This window comes from Nycticebus coucang, chromosome 15 (assembly GCF_027406575.1).
Source record: "Nycticebus coucang isolate mNycCou1 chromosome 15, mNycCou1.pri, whole genome shotgun sequence".
NCBI classification, from domain to species: Eukaryota; Metazoa; Chordata; class Mammalia; order Primates; family Lorisidae; genus Nycticebus; species Nycticebus coucang.
In genome coordinates, this window is record NC_069794.1 from 674501 (window position 1) to 694125 (window position 19625).

At 47.0% G+C, this 19625-nt stretch overlaps 1 pseudogene; it reads left to right on the plus strand.

The window, feature by feature from the left end:
• Positions 1–12402: 12402 nt before the first annotated feature.
• On the plus strand, positions 12403–18864 carry LOC128566979 (cytochrome c oxidase subunit 4 isoform 1, mitochondrial-like; annotated as a pseudogene).
• Positions 18865–19625: the final 761 nt, after the last annotated feature.

Consider the following 19625-nt stretch of genomic DNA (forward strand, 5'->3'; position numbering starts at 1 on the left):
AGCCCAATGTTCTGAATACTTCTTCCTTTTGAGAATCAAAAAACCCCCAAACAGCTCGGCACCTGCAGCTCGGCTGGGGCTGGCAGGTTTGAGCCTAGCCTGGGCCTGCCAAACAACAATGACAACTACAACCAAAAAATAGCCGGGCGTTGTGGTGAGCACCTATAGTCCCAGCCACTTGGAAAGCTAAGGCAAGAGAATCACTTAAGCCTGAGAGTTTGAGGTTGCTGTGAGCTGTGACACCACCACACTCTATGGAGGGCAACATAGTGAGACTCTGTCTCAAAAAAAGAAAGAAAGAAAATCCCCCAACCCTATGACTGATCTTCTTTGCATCTAGGCAAAGACTCCACCAGTTCTACCTGCTGTGCTGGAGGGAGCTGACCAGGAAGACTCACTAGGAAAATCCCCCAACCCTATGACTGGTCTTCTTTGCCTCTAGGCATCTGACTCCACCAGTTGTACCTGCTGTGCTGGAGGGAGCTGACCAGGAAGACTCACTGGGGTGCAGAGAGGGTGTTTGTTGCCAGGTGGTCCTCTCCTGTACCAATTACTCTGGGGACCCAGGAGAAGGACGCCTCTCCTGTGGTGGCCTGCAAGGCCTTTCCTCCATTCCAACCAAGGAGGCTTTGAGCTTTTCAACTCTGCTTACTACACCTTTTCTGCTTAAGTTCTGTAGGAAAGGTTCCATCTCCTGTGGGTAAGAATCAGAAGAGTGGGGATACAGGGGCCTCACTGCCCACCTTGCCTCAGCATCTCCTACCTGGGGCGACCAGGGGGCACTGCTGGCCTCCAGGACAGGCTATAGCTGGCGTTCAGGTGGGACAAGTGTGGACCCTGCCTGGAATTGCCCTACACGGCTTTGTGGGAGTGAGACCAGGTCAGGTGTCACAGCAAACAGGAGCAGCTCACAGAGAACTCGGTGGGGCTGTCAGCTTGCCCAGACCCTTCCTTGTGCCGGGACTGACCTCCCCTGGTTTCCTGGGAGGTAGAGAAGGGCCCCAGAGAGGACAGCTGGAGAGGCAGGGGTGCCACTGAGAACCATCAAGGCTGATAAGGATGCTGCTCGAGCAGAAAAGACTAAAAGAAATACACACCACGTCTGTCTTAGGAAAACCGCTGGAAATCCCAGAAAAAGAGAGAAATTTAAAAGAAGTGAGAAGAGGGGGAGAAAAATTTGTGGAAGAAAACACACTAAACTATGGATAGTTACAGGACAGCAGAAGCCTGAGAGAAAGAAGATTATTTACTTTTTCAAAAATAGATTTTAATTTTTAGAGCAGTGTTAGGTTCACAGCAGAATTGAGCAGAGTAGAGTTCCCTGCACCCCTTCCCTAAATGCGCTCCCTTTGTCAGATTTGTGCCTATGCATTCTCCGACATGCTAATGTAAATAGCATCGTCCTTTCAATTTCAGGTTCCAGCCATTCTCTGGGGGCATCTAGGAGGAGATTGGTTTTGGCTATCTAGCCAGGGGTCCTCAAACTGCGGCCTGTGGGCCACATGAGGCGGTGTGATTATATTTGTTCCCGTTTTGTTTTTTTACTTCAAAATAAGATATGTGCAGTGTGCATAGGAATTTGTTCATAGTTTTTTTTTAAAACTATAGTCCGACCCTCCAACAGTCTGAGGGACAGTGAACTGGCCCCCTGTTTAAAAAGTTTGAGGACGCCTGAGATTGTTTCGTCAGGACAACAATGGAATTGTCTTGGCTGGGTACAGTGGCTCACGCCTGTAACGCCAGCACTCTGAGAGGCTGAGGTGGGTGGATCCCTGAGCTCAGGTATGAGAGAGAGAGAGAGAGAAAGAGAGACCAACCTGAGCAAGAGCAAGACTTCATCTCTACTAAAAATAGAAAAAAGCTAGCTGGGCATTGTGGCTGGTTCCTGTAGTCCCAGCTACTCGGGAGGCTGAGGCAGGATGATTGGTTGAGCCCAGGAGTTTGAGGTTGCTGTGAGCCATGATGAGGTCATGACTCTCTGGCTTGGGTGACACAGCAAGACAGTGTCTCAAAAAACAAACCCAGGTGGCACCTGTGGTTCAGTGAGTAGAGCACCGGCCACATATACCAAGGGTGGCAGGTTCAAACCCAACCCTGGCCAAACTGCAACAAAAAAATAGCCAGGTGTTGTGGTGGCTGCCTATAGTCCCAGCTACTCAGGAGGCTGAAGCAAGAGAATCGCCTAAGCCCAAGAGCTGGAGGTTGCTGTGAGCTGTGATGCCATAGCACTCTACCAAGAGCAACAAAGTGAGACTGTCTCTAAAAATAAACAAACAAACAAACAAACCCCAAAACAATGGCCTTCTCTTGATATATCCAACAGAGTAAGTCTTATTTCCAGCTCCTTCTGGAGGGTGGACTGTGGCATGAAATAGGTGAGTGGTTTCTCAAGACAGAGAGCTTGGGCCTGGCAGCAGTTGACATTAGAGTCAGAGTCTGGAAGGCCCAGGCTCTGGACGCAGGCAGTGGCCCCTCCCCAGCGCCCAGGACGCCTGTGCAGGTGCATATCTTCTAAATCTGCTTCCAAGTCAATCCCCTGGTAATGTTAGGTAGAATACCAAATTTGCAAAACAACTCCAAGTTTATAAAATAAAAACATGTGTATATATGTACTTATACACAGAGACACTCACAGAAAAAAGCTTCTTTAAAAAGCTTGAAAATGGGCTGGGTGTGGTGGTTCACGCCTGTAATCCTAACACTCTGGGAGGCCGAGGCAGGTGGATTGCCTGAGCAAGAGTGAGACCCTGTCTTTAAAAATAGCTGGGTGGGCGGCGCCTGTGGCTCAGTGAGTAGGGCGCCGGCCCCATATGCCGAGGGTGGTGGGTTCAAACCCGGCCCCGGCCAAACTGCAACAAAAAAATAGCCGGGCGTTGTGGCGGGCGCCTGTGGTCCCAGCTACTTGGGAGGCTGAGGCAGGAGAATCGCCTAAGCCCAGGAGTTGGAGGTTGCTGTGAGCTGTGTGACGCCACGGCACTCTACCGGAGGGCAATAAAGTGAAACTCTGTCTCTACAAAAAAAAATAATAATAATAAAAAAATAAAAAATAAAAATAGCTGGGTGTTATGGCGGGTGCCTGTAGTCACAGCTACTTGGAAGGCTGAGACAAGAGAATCACTTGAGCCCAAGAGTTTGAGGTTGCTGTGAGTTATGATGCTACCACACTCTACCAAGGATGACAAAGTAAGACTCTGTCTCAAAAAAAAAAAAAAAAAAGCTTAATGGGGCGGCACCTGTGTCTCAGTGGGTAGAGCGCTGGCCCCATATACCGAGGGTGGAGGGTTCGAACCTGGCAAACTGAAACAAAAAATAGCTGGGCATTGTGGTGGGTGCCTGTAGTCCCAGCTACCCAGGAGGCTGAGGCAAGAGAATCGCCTAAGCCCAGGAGTTTAAGGTTGCTGTGAGCTGTGATGCCACATTACTCTACCGAGGGCAATAAAGTAAAACTCTGTCTAAAAAAAAAAAAAAAAGCTTAAAAATGGCGGGGCACAATGGCTCATACCTGTATCCTAGCACTCTGAGAGGCCAAGGCAGGTGGATTGTATGAGCTTTGGAGTTTGCAAGAGTGGGGTTGAGTTTGCAAGCTTTTGAGGTTGCTGTGAGCTATGATGCCATAGCACACTACAAAGTGTGACAAAGTGAAACTCTGTCTCAAAAAATACATTAAAAAAATAATAAATAGAAAGCTTGAAATTGTCGCCCAGGCCACGATGGCTCGTGCCTATAATCCCAGCACTCTGGGAAGCCAAGGTGGGTGAATTGCTTGAGCTCAGGAGTTCAAGGTCAGCCTGAGTAAGAGTGAGACCCTGTCTCTACTAAAAGTACTAAAAACTTTTTAGCCAGGTATAGCAGCAGGTACCTGTAATCCCAGCTACTCAGGAGGCTGAGGCAAGAGAATCACTTGAGCCCCGGAGTTTGAGGTTGCTGTGAGCTGTGTGACACCACAGCTCTCTATTCCAGGGTGATGGAGTGAGAAAGAAAAGCCGGCGGCACCCATAGCTCAGTGCGTAGGGCGTGGGCCACATTCTCCCAGGCTGGCGGGTTCGAACCTGGCCCAGGCCATCTAAACAACAATGACAACCGCAACAACAAAAAAAATAGCCGGGTGTTGTGGGAGATGCCTGTACTCCCAGCTACTTGGGAGGCTGAGGCAAGAGAATCATTTAAGCCCAAGAGTTTGAGATTGCTGTGAGCTAAGACACCATGGCACTCTACTGAGGGTGACATAGTGAGACTCTGTCTCAAAAGAAAAAAGAAAAAGCTTAAAATGTCATCAGAGAATATTCTTTTTTTCTTTTTGTTTTTTTCTTAAATTTGTAAATTGTAGATAATTTTTTATTTTGGGTTATTACTATTTTCCCAACTTTGTGACCATAAACATGTATATAAAGTGTTATTTTAAGGAAGTTATATTAAATTTTTTTTAAGACTCATAGTACAATAGCAAATAAAAAAACAGAGGCTTATCCATTTGTGTTCTGTGATCCTTTACACACACAGGCACTTGAAGAAAAGAGTGAAAACAAATTACTGACAGTTTAACATTGTTATTTTCATTACCCCCAAAAGAAACCAGCTTTAGCTCCTCCCCTCTGCACCGCCCCCGCCACCTCCACCCACCCCTGCCCCGTGGGCTCTACCTGCAAATGGTGTCACACACTGTGGGCTCCTATGTCTGGCTTCCTTCACTGACAATTGTGCTGTAAAAGGCCCTTCCACGTCATGGCAGGTGTCAGAACTGCAATCCTGAATGGGGGAGGTCAGCCCTGCCTCATTATGCCCCCTCCATCAGCCTCTCTTCCCAAAGGGACAAACACAACCAGCCCTTTGGGGACACCTGCCCCACTCGCCTAACTCTGCTGCTTCTTTGGTGGCTTGGGCACGACTGACCAGCATCCCTCCTGATGAAAGGCCACTGGCCAGGAGCATGGCTAGCCAGCAGAGTACAAAGGGCCTTTACCCTTTGACATCAGACAGCTGGAAACTCTAGCCTCAGGTCATGCTAATGCTGCCATTTTTGAACATGTGGCCCACAAAGCGTCCTGAAGCTCAGTGGACATGCACGTCCCCCTCACCAGCACTCACGGCCCTTGCAGCTTGTTAGATGTGTGTCCAGCCACCCACTCGGCATCACTCACTGTTCCCTGCCCCCTGCCTGGATGTGCACTTGCTTGGTATTTGCCCAGCCTACCAGGAGAACCACCTGCACCTGCTCCTCTTTGCAGACACAGGCTTTATCATTCTGCTCAGTTGATACCATGACTGAGATACCACACACACCCCAACATGAGTGGCAGAGCAAGACCTCAGCTCTAAAATCTATGAACAAGACCTCCTGCCCCACCACAAGGGTGAGCCTTGGGCACACGACACTGAGTGAAATAAACCAGACGCAGAAGGACGCAGACCACGTGATCAAGCCCAGGCTGATGTCAAAGTGAGACCCACCCCATGCCCTGCTCTGGAGCTGCTGGTCATCACCTGCAGCTGCTTGCTGTTGTCACAGTTGCTGTGAGTTGTCCTGGTGGTACAGCACATAGCTCACACCCTGCACTCAGCAGCTGATCCTGGGGCATTGCCTCTGTAAGCCAGCGAGGTTCCTGCCAGGGGTCCTCAAACTTTTTAAACAGGGGGCCAGTTCACTGTCCCTCACACCGTTGAAGAGCCGGACTATAGTTTAAAAAAATGTATATGAACAAATTCCTAAGCACACTGCACATATCTTATTTTGAAGTAAAAAAAACGAAACAGGAACAAATACAATCACACTGCCTCATGTGGCCCCTGGGCCGCAGTTTGAGGACCCCAGTACAAACAGCGTGCACCAGCCAGCTCCTTGTCCTCTTTTTCCCCTTTAAAACCTGCAGGAAACAAAAACCGCTGGAGCTCATATCCGGGGTTACTTGGGTCTGAGCCTCTGGGTGGCTGGCTGTCCTCACTTTGCCTCAAGTAAACTCTCAATTATACAGGCATTTTGTCCTCAGCTCCTTCCTTTATGGCTGATACTTCATTCGCAGACTAGACAAACTCATAGAGACAAAGAGGAGATTGGAGGATGTGAGGGGCTGGATGGAGCTGTGAGAGTGCAGTGGGTACAGAGTTCCTATTAGGGAGGATGGACCAGGCCTGGCCCTGGATGGTGGCAAGTGCATCAGCACCCCAGATGCACACTTAGACACAGTGTGGACGGCAGATTTCATGCTGGCAGATATTTTACCACAATTGTAAGGAAGGAAGCTCGGCGTTCATAGTTCGGTGGTTAGGGCACCAGCCACATACACTGGGGCTGGAGGGTTCAAACCAGCCTGGGACTGCTAAACAACAATGACAACTGCAACAAAAAAAATACCTGGGCTCCTTCCCCTCTCCTTCCACTCTTCTTCCCCTCTCCTAAAAAAAATAAATAAATACCTGGGTGTTGTGGCAGGTGCCTATAGTTCCAGCTACATGGGAGGCTGAGGCAAGAGAATTGCTTAAGCCCAAGAGTTGGAGGTTGCTGTGAACTATGATGTCACAGCACTCTACAGAGGGCGACACAGTGAGACTCTGTCTCAACAAAAAGAAAAAAACAAAGATTATGCAAAGGAGATTATTTTGTATCCTAGGAGACAGCTACTTGGAGAAGAGAGAAGAAACACCTGTAAGGCAACCAAGCCAAAGCCCACAGAACCACCTGTGAGCTGCTGTGAGACATTGGAGGAAGCCCAAGACCGAACATGCCCGACCCCAGGAGAAGCTTCCCAGGAGAAGCTCCCCAGTCTCCAAGGCAGTGTGGACTGGCAGACTGAGCAATCACCATCAAATGCTGCCTATACTTGACATAAAAACCATCGTGGAAGATAGAAACTGTGGTGATTTCACAAATGACAGCAATGAGGCAGGTCTGTGTGGCCTGCTTCTAACACGGAGCATTTAATCAATCTTGGCGTCATTTCCCTGAATCCAATACAAACCTGGGCACACACAGAATGCCCACTCAGAGGAAGCAAGATGTCTGCATTCTGTTCAGGGTGATTCCCAATAAAATAGGACAAATCGTCACTTTTGAAATAGAATGAGTGACTCCTTCAAGGACGGAGGGTGGGGGAGGCTGGAAGACCGATAGAGGTAATGAGACGGTTCACAGAGCAGGGCTGCGCTGTGAAGCCCACGCAGACTCAGACACAGAGAACTGTGGAAAGCTGGCACAGTCTCAGGGCTTTTGCCAGGACATCTCAAGGCTGGTTATGACTTCACAGTCGGGGTTCATATTTAAATAGCTCACAAATAGCCACCGTCCCCAAATGTATTTAATTATCTTTTCATTGCAGGTGGAGGAAGCTGATGGCAATGCAAAGAGTCACACATTGTTCCTGTGTGACTACCAAGGACTTGTCCACATCTACATGGCTGTATGTCCTCAAAAGGAAAGAGCAGTGTGTCATCAGGGTGGGCAGTGGGCTAACATCTCTTGTACAACTTTCTGTATACTTGAAACACTTCATAATTAATGTTTGTAATCTTTTTTTTTTTTTTTTTTTTTGTAGAGACAGAGTCTCACTGTACCGCCCTCGGGTAGAGTGCCGTGGCGTCACACGGCTCACAGCAACCTCTAACTCTTGGGCTTACGCGATTCTCTTGCCTCAGCCTCCCGAGCAGCTGGGACTACAGTGTTTGTAATCTTAAGAGAAAATTATCTGGACCATCTTGTTGTCTAGTCATAGTTACTCAGTAAACAAATATATTGAGAACTTTTATGTTTTTTTTTTTTTATTTGAGACAGAGTCTCACTATGTTGCGTTACCCTCGGTAGAGTGCTATAGCGTAACAGCTCACAACAACTCTTGGTTTTAAGGGATTCTCTTGCCTCAGCCTCCCCACTAGCTGGGACTACAGGAGCTCCCCACAATGCCCGGCTATTTTTCTGTTGCAGTTATCACTGCTGCTCAGCTGGCCTGGGCTGGGTTCGAACCTGCCAACCTCAGTGTATGTGGCTGGTGCCATAACCACTGTGCTATGGGCACCAAGCCTAGAACTTTTATGTTTTAAAGGTATTAAAACATCAACGTGGGTGGAGCCTGTGGCTCAAAGGAGTAGGGTGTCAGCCCCATGTACTAGAGGTGGCAGGTTCAAACCCAGCCCCAGCCAAAAACTGCAAAAAAAAAAAAAAAAAAAATCAAGGAACAAACATTAAGATCTTAATTCCCCTGGAGTGCCAGCCCCAAGGTGCAGATGCGGCTCCCTGGGGCCTCACCTGAACTGCCTCTAGATGTAGCTGTGGGGAGTGGGCTTCAAACACCCCTATCTCTGGAAATTGCCACCTCTGCCACCAGTTGACCCCATGACCTGCCCTCTGACCACCATCAACTGGCCAGGGGGCTGAGGCTGGCCCAGCCACAGCTTTCACCCCAGAATTTATATAATAATTCAGAATTATTATAGAGAGGGATAATTCTCTTCAGAGACTCTGAGTTATTCCTGGCTGGAGATTCCGAGAACCATTCCTATGTTGTGGCCCCTGTTCAGTAAGGAAAGCCAGGCTGTGAAGGCTGAGTGGGGGTGGGGTCACACATGCAGGGGAAGCTGTGGACCCATGAGGTGTTGACCCACGCCTGTCTTTCCCAGTCCTGGGTGTCTCCCGGCCCAGGGATCCATGAGACATGATGAATCCATCAGTTTTCATCCACCCAAAATTGGAAATTGGTGGACGAAAACTGGAAATTTGGGGACAAATTTTGGGGACAGCTGAGTGAGGTCTTCTGGGGTCTCTACAGAAGGCAATGGACACAGCACAGGACTCACAAGGAGCTGCCTGCAAAGCCCTGTCCATTCAGCACAGCTCCCCATTAATAATAAAGTCTCCTAAGTAAATTGTTGGGGAAACTAATCTTTGTCAAAGGATAAGATTCTTGCCTTTTAAACCTTCTAGTTATGAGTTTGGCTGAGTGAATGGGTGACTTCATGGTAAACTGGGATCCTGTTTTTTGGGAATTGGGTTTTTGAGAGTAATAGAAATTAGACAGAAAGGAGAATGGCATTGTGTAAAGAAAGAATCTTGCATGGTAAATTTTGTCCTGAAACAGAATGGTTGGGTAAGAAAGTGGAAGGCTGGGCAAAAGTTAAAGAAAGTTTAGAATGTTTGTAGATGGTCTGTGCAAGTTAAATGAAGCTCATAAAAGAGAATTTGTGAAAGAATTTACATGTGATCCAGTTGACTATGCATTTCCTTTAAAATCTTTTGGCTTGTAATTTTGTTTAAACAAATGTTTTAGGCCTTTGATGTTTGACAAAACTTCCAAAATCAAAACTCTAAATTTGGGGCGGTGCCTGTGGCTCAGTCGGTAAGGCGCCGGCCCCATATACCAAGGGTGGCGGGTTCAAACCCAGCCCCGGCCAAACTGCAACCAAAAAATAGCCGGATGCTATTGTTGTGGCGGATGCCTTTAGTCCCAGCTACTCAGGAGGCTGAGGCAAGAGAATCGCTTAAGCCCAGGAGTTGGAGGTTGCTGTGAGCTGTGTGAGGCCACGGCACTCTATCAAGGGCCATAAAGTGAGACTCTGTCTCTACAAAAAAAAAAAACAACTCTAAATTTGGGGCTTGGCACCCACAGCACAGTGGTTGCAGTGCTGGCCACATGCACTGAGGCTGGCAGGTTCAAACTCAGCCCTGGGCCAACAAAAACAACAACAACAAAAACAACTCAACTCTAAATTTGATCTTCTTGAAATATTAAGACCACTGAAAGTCATAGGAAAACAAATTAAACTTATTCAATTTATTAAAAAATATATAGGAAACATCATCAAATATGAAATGGTAATTAATTTTGTATGGCTTATAGATATATGTTCCAATATTATAAAGCATTTGTCTGTCCTAATGTATAAAGCATTGGTCTGTCCTAACATATATTGTCAGTAATAATTTTATTTCATCTAAAAAAGAAAGTGTTTTTTGTATGTAACTGGCTAAGTCCAAAGTTTATCCTAAAAAGAAAAAGAAATACTAAGAGAGGCTAATGAATTCTCTCAAATTCAAATTTCTGATGTCTTTGGAAATTGAAAACCTTCTGGACTAAAAGCAGATTTTTAGAACTTTCACTGGAAAGTTAACATGTCAATGAGTATTGCTAACCTAACCTCAAAAAGAACAGAAATCAGTTACATGGAACTGGGCTAGTTTTTTATGGCTTTTTGTTTGAAATATTGTTGATTCCTTCTGTGTTCTATTTTCCAGAAGTCAAGAAAATAATTTTCTGTCTTTTGAGCTATTTGTAGCTTTTCAAGCAACATATGTACTTATGAGCAGAGTTTGAAACATGTATTTTTTCTCTCTCCTTGATTTCTCCAGAATTTGAAAGCCATTTGTAAGTATTCTTAATTTCTGACAATACAGTTATTTGCGTAAGTTCAATAAGAATCTGTTTTGTTCTATAGGACATGATGAAGGCACTGGTTATTTTACCAAGACTTTGACTGGAGTAGCATTTCTAGAAGTATCCAGACTGTGTTAAGGAATTAAAGTTGACTTTATAAAGCCAATAAAAAAAGTCCTTTGGAAAACTGGCCAGATACCCATTAGTAACATTTCCTGATCTGTGGTAAGTAATGAAGGTCACTTGCTGATGGGTCCAAGAATCGCAATGTGCTTGGGGACCTCAAGAGAAGAGGAATTTACCCAATGCATACAGGTATATAATGGCGCAGATGAAACCTAGGTTCATGAAAGGCTTTCAAGAAAGTCCAGCCTGAGATTCCTTATAAAACATTCCAGCAAAGCCAATTTTAAAGAAAGAAGAGTCTAGATGGCTAATAATTATTCTTATTGCACTTTATGCAAATAATCAAACCCAGTACACTGAAGGTACAGTTTATTTTGGCAACTAAGTTAGTTCTGCAATAATTTGTCTTTAGTAAAGAGAGAAATTAGAGAGAGAAAAATGATTCAAAGAGAAAAGAGGCTGTGGCCCACCTGCATTAAATCCCAGCCTTGTCTGTACCGTCAACTCATAAAATGAGACATAACTGTTTTACTAAATTGATCTGTTAAATGGGACTAAGAGACTGGCCAAAGAGTATAGAATTATATACTGTAGTTATATTTACTCTGAAGGCTTAAGACTCAACAAAGGTCGCCTGTTGGCTACACTGGAAAAATTTGTGCAGTATTAAATGTTATCTACTGTGTCTATATAGAAACCTCAAGAAAAATTAGGACCTGAACGAGAATTTCCCAGTAAACGGTGTAACTGTAACACTGCATCCTACTGTGCCTAATCCGTATACTCTGCTGAGTCTGCTGCCAGCAGAAGCCAAGTGGCCCACTTGCCTGGACTTAAAAGATGCCTTTTTCAGTATAAGGCTGGCTCTGGGAAGCAAGAGGCTGTTTTCTTTTCAGTGGAAGAGACCAGACACAAAAACTGCAATCCAGTACACGTGGACCAGGTTACCACAAGATTCAAAACACCCATGATTTTTGGAGAAGTGCTGGCTCGTGACCTCCAGAAATTCCCAGCTGAAAAATTAGAGTGTGTGCTGTTCCAATGTGTCTATGACCTCCTTTTAGGACACCCTACCCAGGAGCGCTGCGCCCGAGGCATGGACTGTCTTTACGGCATCTAGAGGTATGTGACTATAAGGTGTCCAAACAGAAGGCCCAGATGTGCCAGTGGCAAGTATATTATCTAGGATTTACTATCCAGCAGGGGAAGAGCTATCTAGGCATGAAATGGAGGCAGGTCATTAATTGCCTCCCCACCCCCATGAGCCCAAAGCAGGTTTGGAAATTCTTAGGCCTGGTCAGCTTCTGTCACCTTTGGATTCCCAACTTTACCATCTTGGATATTTTGGCTAAGCCCTTGTATGAGACAACTAAAGGAGAGGAAGGAGAGCCCTTAGAATGGGGAGGAGAACAGGAACATGCCTTCTCCCAGCTAATGAGGAGGCTGATAAATGGACCTGCATTGGGGCTACCAGACTTGGCCAAGCCCTTCACTCTGTATATCTCAGGGAGAGGAAAGATGTCTGTAGGTGTGTTAACCCAGCTGGTTAAGTCCTGGCCAAGGCCTGTAGCTTACCTCTCTAAGCAGTTGGATGGAGTGGCAAAAGGATGGCCACCGTCCTTACAGGCTCTAGCCGCTACTGCTCTCCTTGTGCAAGAAGCTGATAAGCTGACTCTAGGCAGGATCTCAGAGTGAAAGTACCCCACTCTGTCATCACTTTAATGGACATTAAGGAACATTTTTGACTCTCTAAGGCAAGAACACCCTGAACCCAGCCACGCTCCTTCCAGTCAGTGGAAGAGAGACTGAGCATGACTGTATGGAAGTTATAGATAATGTGTATTCTAGCAGACCTGACTTGTGTGACCAGCCTTGGACAGTTGCAAACTGGGACTTGTACATAGACTGAAGCAGTTACATGATGGTGCAAGGTGAGTGGTGGGCTGGGTATGCAGTGGTTACCTTAACAGAGACTGTAGAGGCTAAACCCATACCCCAAGGAACATTGGCTCAGAAGGCTGAGTTAATTGCCTTAACTCGAGCCTTAGAACTAAGTCAAAGGAAAAATGTGAATGCTTTTCTGACTCCCCAAGTATGCAGGGCACTGTACAAGGAGAAGGGACTCTTAAATTCTGGAAAAAAGGACATTAAGTATCAGCAGGAGATAACTTCAGTTTCTGGAGGCAGTATGGAAACCCCGGAAAGTGGCAGTGATGCACCATCGTGGATATCAAAGAGATGCTTCCACCATCATTAAGGGGAACACCAGAGCTGATACTGAGTCAAAGAGGGCTGCCTCTCAGCCATACCAGGTGTCGCGAGTGGCTCCCTTCTTCCCATGAGTTTTGGAGCTACCCCTATATACTCCTTAGAGGAGAAGGAATGGTTGGCAGTGGAGGGGAGCCAGGAAGTAGAGGGAGGATGGATAAAGATGCCAGACGGACGAGTAGCAGTTCCCCAGATTCTAGGAGCCACCGTGGTGACAGGAGTATTTTATGAAGTTGCTGGGCCAGTACCTCTACATCTCCCATCTGGCAGCCCTGGCCAAAACTGTCAGTCTACAGTGTGTCACCAGCAGCCAGTTCAACGCGTGCCAAGGACCAACGGTACCCCCAGGATTCCAGTCGTATGGAGCAACGCCCTTCAAGGACTTCCAGGTAGACTTTACTGAAATGCCCAGGTTTAGAGGAAAGAGTACTTGCTGGTGATGGTCTATCAGACTTGGAAAAGGTAAAAGCCTTCCCCACCGGGATAAAAAGGACTCCTGAAGTAGTGAAAGTATTGCCCAGAGAAATCGTCCCATGGTTTAGGTTGCCACTCTGGTTTAAATTTGAAAATGGGCATGCCTTCATAACAGAACTAGTGCAAATAATAAGCTAAGGTTTTGAAGAACTTATAAGCCTCAAAGCTTAGACAGGGTAAAGTGCATGAAGAGGAGCATAAGAACAGAAATTACTAAACTCTGCCAGGAATCAAAGCCTAATTGGATACAGGCCTTGCCACTGGTGTTGTTCAGAGGCCTCTGTCAATTCTCTGCAATTTAGCAGAAACTCCTAAAAGAACTGGGAAAGACTGAACCGAATAGACAAAAACTCTAGGAAGAGTAACAAGGAAAATCTCCACTGGGGTAATTAACTGTGTTCTGTTTAGTCTTTTGTGTCTGTACATCCTTTCTCTCTGGAGGATCAAGAGAACCAAGCCTAGGTCCAGAATCAGAACCTGGTCCCCCTGAAACCAAGGTAGAAAGGACTTTACACCATCATCCTGACTACATGCACAGCAGTGAAGGTAAAAGGAATACTCACCACAGCTGGCTGAAAAGGACTTCACTGCCCCTTGGGACATAAAGGTAACTTTTAAGACAGTCAACATGCCCTGCTCCAGCCACATACTGGGAGCTGGCTGGTCAACGCACAACTGAAGCCTGAGGAAACTCCTCGAAGGACTTGTCTTAATTGGACTTGGGGAAAAGGGGAGAAAAAATGTCACAGGGAAAACTAAAAACCCATATGTATATTAGCCCACCACCACCGTACTATTAAGTGAGACAGAGTCTCACTTTGTAGCCTTGAGTGAAGTGTCCTGGCATCATCATAGCTCACAACAACCTCAAACTTGTGGCTTGAGCAATCCTCTTGCCTCAGCCTCCTGAGTAGCTGGGACTATAGGCATGTACCACCATACCTGGCTAGTTTTTTTGTTTGTTTGGTTGTCTTGAAACAGAGTCTCAAGCTGTTACCCTCCGTAGAGTGTCACGGCATCACAGATCACAGCAACCTCAGACACTTGGGCTTAAGTTCTCTGAGTAGAGAACCCAAGAAGAGTCATAGTCCCTAAAACCTCAGTGCTAAAAAGTAATTAATATCGACACCTGCAGAAACAAGCTGATATTGAGACCCCAAATTAAAATATATTGGAGTCTCAAAAGGGGACAATGAGAGAAGATACCCAAGAAGGGTGAGGTCTAAGAGAACAGGTCTTCTCAAGGAGACCACAAGGATACACCTGCGGGGTCCTCTCCATGGTGACTCAGCTCTTGGGAATTTGTAAACTTAACTTCCTGAAACTTGGAAATTTCCAAATTCTATGAAATCCTGTAGTTCTATAGGGGCAGGAATAGCATCTCTCGCTTGATTTAAACTGGCCAATGAGAAGGGTACCTGTGGGGTGGAACTTTTTGACTGTCAATAAAAAGGGAATGTCCAAGGCAGTCGGGGAGTGGGGCCATTTGGAATTCTTCTATGCCATAAGCTCCCAGCTGGTGAATAAAGCCCTTCCTTTTATAAACATGGTGTTTGGGTGCTCTTTCTCTCTGTTGGGCCTTGTCTTCCTTCAACAGCATCATAGCTCATGCAACTTCAAACTCCTTGGCTCAAGTGATCCTCTTGCCTCAGCCTCCTAAGTAGCTGGGACTTAAGGTGCCCACCACCCCACTCGTCTAATTTTTCTATTTTTAGCAGCTAGGAAGTGGCTCCAGCACACTGGGAGGCAGACAAGTGGATTGCTTAAGGTCAGGAGTTTGAGACCTGCCTGGGCACAAGTGAGACCTGTCTCTACTAAAAATAGAAAAAAAAATGAGGTGGATGTTGTGGTGGGTGCCTGTATAAGACAAGAGGATTTCCTGAGCCCAAGAGTTTGAGGTTGCTGTGAGCTATTATGATGCCACAGCATTCTACCCAGGACAATAAAATGAGATTCTTGTTTTGGTTTTCTGGGGGGTGGGGGCGGTTTGAGACAAACTCCTGGCCTCAAGGGATTCTATCACTTTGGCTTCGCAGAATGCTGGAATTACAGGTGTAAGCCACCAGGCCCACATGGAGACAAGTATTTTGTTGTTGTTGTTGTTGTTTTGAGACAGAGTCTCACTCTGTAGCCTTGAGTGAAGTGTCCTGGCATCATCATAGCTCACAACAACCTCAAACTTGTGGCTTGAGCAATCCTCTTGCCTCAGCCTCCTGAGTAGCTGGGACTATAGGCATGTACCACCATACCTGGCTAGGTTTTGTTTGTCTGGTTGTCTTGAAACAGAGTCTCAAGCTGTTACCTTCCGTAGAGTGTCACGGCATCACAGATTACAGCAACCTCAGACACTTGGGCTTAAGTGATTCTCTTGCCTCAGCCTTTCAAGTAGCTGGGACTACAGGCACCCACCACAATGCCCAACTATCTTTTGATTGTAGCTGTCATTGTTGTTTGACAGGCCTGGGCTGGATTTGAACCCACCAGGTCACTCTAGCTGCTTGAGCTATAGGCGCTGAGCCAACCTGGCTAATTTTTTCTATTTTTAGTAGAGATAGGGTCTAGCTCTTGCTCAGGCTGGAGGAGACAGGGTTTGTAGAGACACTTTGGTGGGGAGAAAATTAGGCAATCAGGGTCTATAATTGGCTGGCTTCCGGGCCGAGCCAGCAGGCCTCTGTGTGGGCCACTGTTCAGTTATTGGGCGTTCAGTTATTGGAATGCAGGACCCTGGGTGGAGGGTCCAAGACCAGTTGAGTCAGTTCCTTGGTCTGGGTGGGTCCATCACCAGAATGCACAGCCTAGAAGTTATCTCCAAGAACTACCTCCAGGTTCCAAACAGGCGTGTTCTATACAGAGAAAGTTATGCATGACTTCAGGGCAAAGAAGAAAACAAGGGAGGCTGGGTGGTAGGTCACCCTGTAATCCCAGCCCTTGGGAGGCTGAGGTAGGTGGATCACCTGAGCTCACAGGTTCAAGACCAGCCTGAGCCAGAATGAGACCCCCCACCTCTAAAAATAGCCGGGCATTGTGGCAGGCGCCTGTAGTCCCAGCTACTCACTCGGGAGGCTGAGGCAAGAGAATTGCTTGAGCCCAGGCATCTGAGGTTGCTATGAGCTGTGATGCCAGAGCACTCTACTGAGGGCAACAAAGTGAGACTCTGTCTCAAAAAAAAAAAGGAGAGAAGAAAAGAAAACATGTGATTATTATCAGACAAATGAGGGGATAGAGGCTGATTATTATCACTATTTTAGCTGCTTTTGTAGAGTTTGGGGCCCTTACTTCAGCTCTCACCTTGCACCCCTTCCTCAATTTGAAAGGGGGTTTTCAGGCACTGCCTTCTTGGGGTACAGACTGAGAGAGGCTCCCTTCATCTCTCTAAAATACTTATGTGCATCTCAAAGGGGAAAGCGTTTATCAAGTTGAGTTTCCTACAGGAAATGCTGAAGAGGAAGGTGCATCCCCTTGGGCCCAGGGGAAGTTCAGAGTAAGCATTTCTTCTTTAAATTGCATTTACTCTTAGAGTAGTCATGCTGGTCTCAGATAAATTTTGTCGACTGAGCATGGAAATCCCTTAGAAGTTTGTGCTCTTGTATTTGAATGCAATTTTGACATGACCCTAATATTAGTAGCAACTCTTAATTTTTTTTGAGACAGAGTCTCACTTGTTGCCCTCAGTAGAATGTTGTGGCATCACAGCTCACAGCAACCTCCAAGTCTTGGGCTCAAGAGATTTTCTTTTCTCAGTCTCCCAAGTAACGAGGACAACAGGCACCTACCACAACACCTGGCTATTTTTTTTTTTTTTTTGTAGAGACAGAGTCTCACTTCATGGCCTCAGTAGAGTGCTGTGGTCTCACACAGCTCACAGCAACCTCCAACTCCTGGGCTTAAGCGATTCTCTTGCCTCAGCCTCCCGAGTAGCTGGGACTACAGGCGCCCACCACAACGCCCGGCTATTTTTTTGGTTGCAGTTTGGCCGGGGCCGGGCTTGAACCTGCCACCCTCGGTATATGGGGCCGGCGCCTTACCGACTGAGCCACAGGCGCCACCCAACACCTGGCTATTTTTAGAGATGGGATCTCGCTTTTGCTCAGGCTGATCTCAAACCTGTGAGCTCAGGCCATCCACCCGCCTCGGCCTCCCAGATTCCTAGGATTACAGGCGTAAGCCACCACTCCCAGCCCAACTATTATTTTTTTAAGAATTTATTTTAGGCTCAGCGCCTGTGGCTCAAGTGCCTAAGGCACCAGCCACATACACCTGGGCTCAAGTGCCTAAGGCACCAGCCACATACACCTGAGCTGGTGGGTTTGAATCTGGCCCAGGCCCACCAAACAACAATGATGGCTGCAACCAAAAAGTAGCCAGGTGTTGTAACACGCCTGTAGTCTTAGCTACTTGGGAGGCAGAGGCAGGAGAATCGCTTGAGCCCAGGAGGGCTCCTCCAACCTCCTGTTGGAGGCTGCTGTGAGCTGTGATGCCACAGCACTCTACCCAGGGCGACAACTTGAGGCTCCGTCTCAAATAAATAAATAAATTAATTAATTAATTAATATTAAAAAAATAATTTCTTTTAATGGCTGGGAGCAGTGGCTCACATCTGTAATCCCAGTACTCTGGGAGGCCAAGGGGGTGAATCCCTTGAGGTTAGGAGTTCCAGACCAGCCTAAGCAAGAGCGAGACCCTGTCTCTACTGAAAATAGAAAAATTAGCTGGGCATTGTGGCATCTGTAGTCCCAGCTACTTGAGGAGGCTGAGGCAGTAAGATCACTTGGGCCCAGGATTCTGAAGTTGCTATGAACTAGGCGGAGGCTATGGCACGCAAGTCTGGGCGACAGAGTGAGACTCTATCTCAAAAAATAAATAAATAAATAAATGAAGAATTTAGGCCTGCACTTCAGGCAGCTGAGGTGCGAGGTTCCCTTGAGCCTAGGAGTTTAAGACCAGCCTGAGCAACGTAGTAAGACCTCCATCTCTATCAAAAATAAAAAGTTAGCCAGGTATGGTGGTGCTCCCTGGAGTCCTAGCTACTCAGGAGCCTGGGACAAAGAGAAGGACTTGGCACAAAGAGTTGGAGACCACAGTGAGCTGTGATCACACCACGGCACTCCCACCCGGACAGCAGAGAGAAACCCTGTCTCCTTTAAAAAAAAATTGTTTTGAAGTTAATAATCCAGGGGCACTGGCTGTGTGGCGGCGGCAGCGGCAGAATGTTGGCTCCTGTGTCCATGAGCTCGTGCACACAGAAGTGTTGTGAAGAGTAATGACTGCTCTCCCCAGTTACCCTAGCCCATGCCAAGCACCTGTCCGCCAGCCAGAAGCCCTCCAAGAGAAGGAGAAGGGCTCCTGGAGCAACCTCTCCATGGATGAGAAAGTCGAGTTGTATCACATTCAGTTCAGGGAGAGCTTTGCTGAGATGAGCAGGGGCACAGAGGAGGGGTGTGGGTACCGCCATGCTCTTTACCGGCTTCACTGCCCAGCGCGCATTGTCGTCTGGGGGAAATGCTACTCATACGGCCCCATCTTGCACACCTTCGAGGCTAACTGGGCAGCCAAGCAGACCAAGAGGATGTTTACCCTGAAGGTCAGCTTTATCCAGGGCTTCACCACCAAGTGGGACTATGACCAGGAGTGGAAGAAGTGAGGCTCGCTGCCCGCACACCGGGATCTTACCTTGCTGTGTCACCTCCAGGCAGCTGGGCATATTGACTGGAAACCTGTTATCAGTATCAATGCTAATAAATGACTAGTTTACATGAAAAAAAAAGTTAACATTCCAAAACATTTGGTTCTTAATCTAGATTGTTGACATTTACCTTTGTGTATTCAAAACTCTCCCTGGAGGGCACTGCAGTGTTGCTTCTTAACCAAGTAAGTCCCATAACCGTCCACCTGAGACCCTGTGAGGTAGCAAAGCAGAGCCTCCTCTGCTCTGAGGGCTCTGGGGATGGGGGTCCATGAGGACACAGATGCTGTGGGAAGGCTGCCTGGGCACTTCAAAGGAAAAAAGGCCCAGGCCCATCTTGGCAACTCATGCCTGTAACCCCAGCACTCTGGATTGCCTGAGCTCATAGGTTCAAGACCAGCCTGAGCCAGAGCAAGACCTCATCTCTAAAAATAGCCGGGCATTGTGGCGGGTGCCTGTAGTCCCAGCTACTTGGGAGGCTGAGGCAAGAGAATTGCTTGAGCCCAAGAGTTTGAGGTTGCTATGAGCTAAGACGCCACAGCACTCAACTGAGGGCAATAGAGTGAGACTGTTTCTAAAATAAATAAATAAATAAAAAATAAACTGTTTTTTCTCTCTCTAATCTGTTTTTTATTGCTCTGTTTGCCAAGTCCCAGCTGCTGAGCCAGGTGTGTGGAGGGAACATCCGTGCCCCTCCCTGGGGGTCCTGTGTTTGCAAG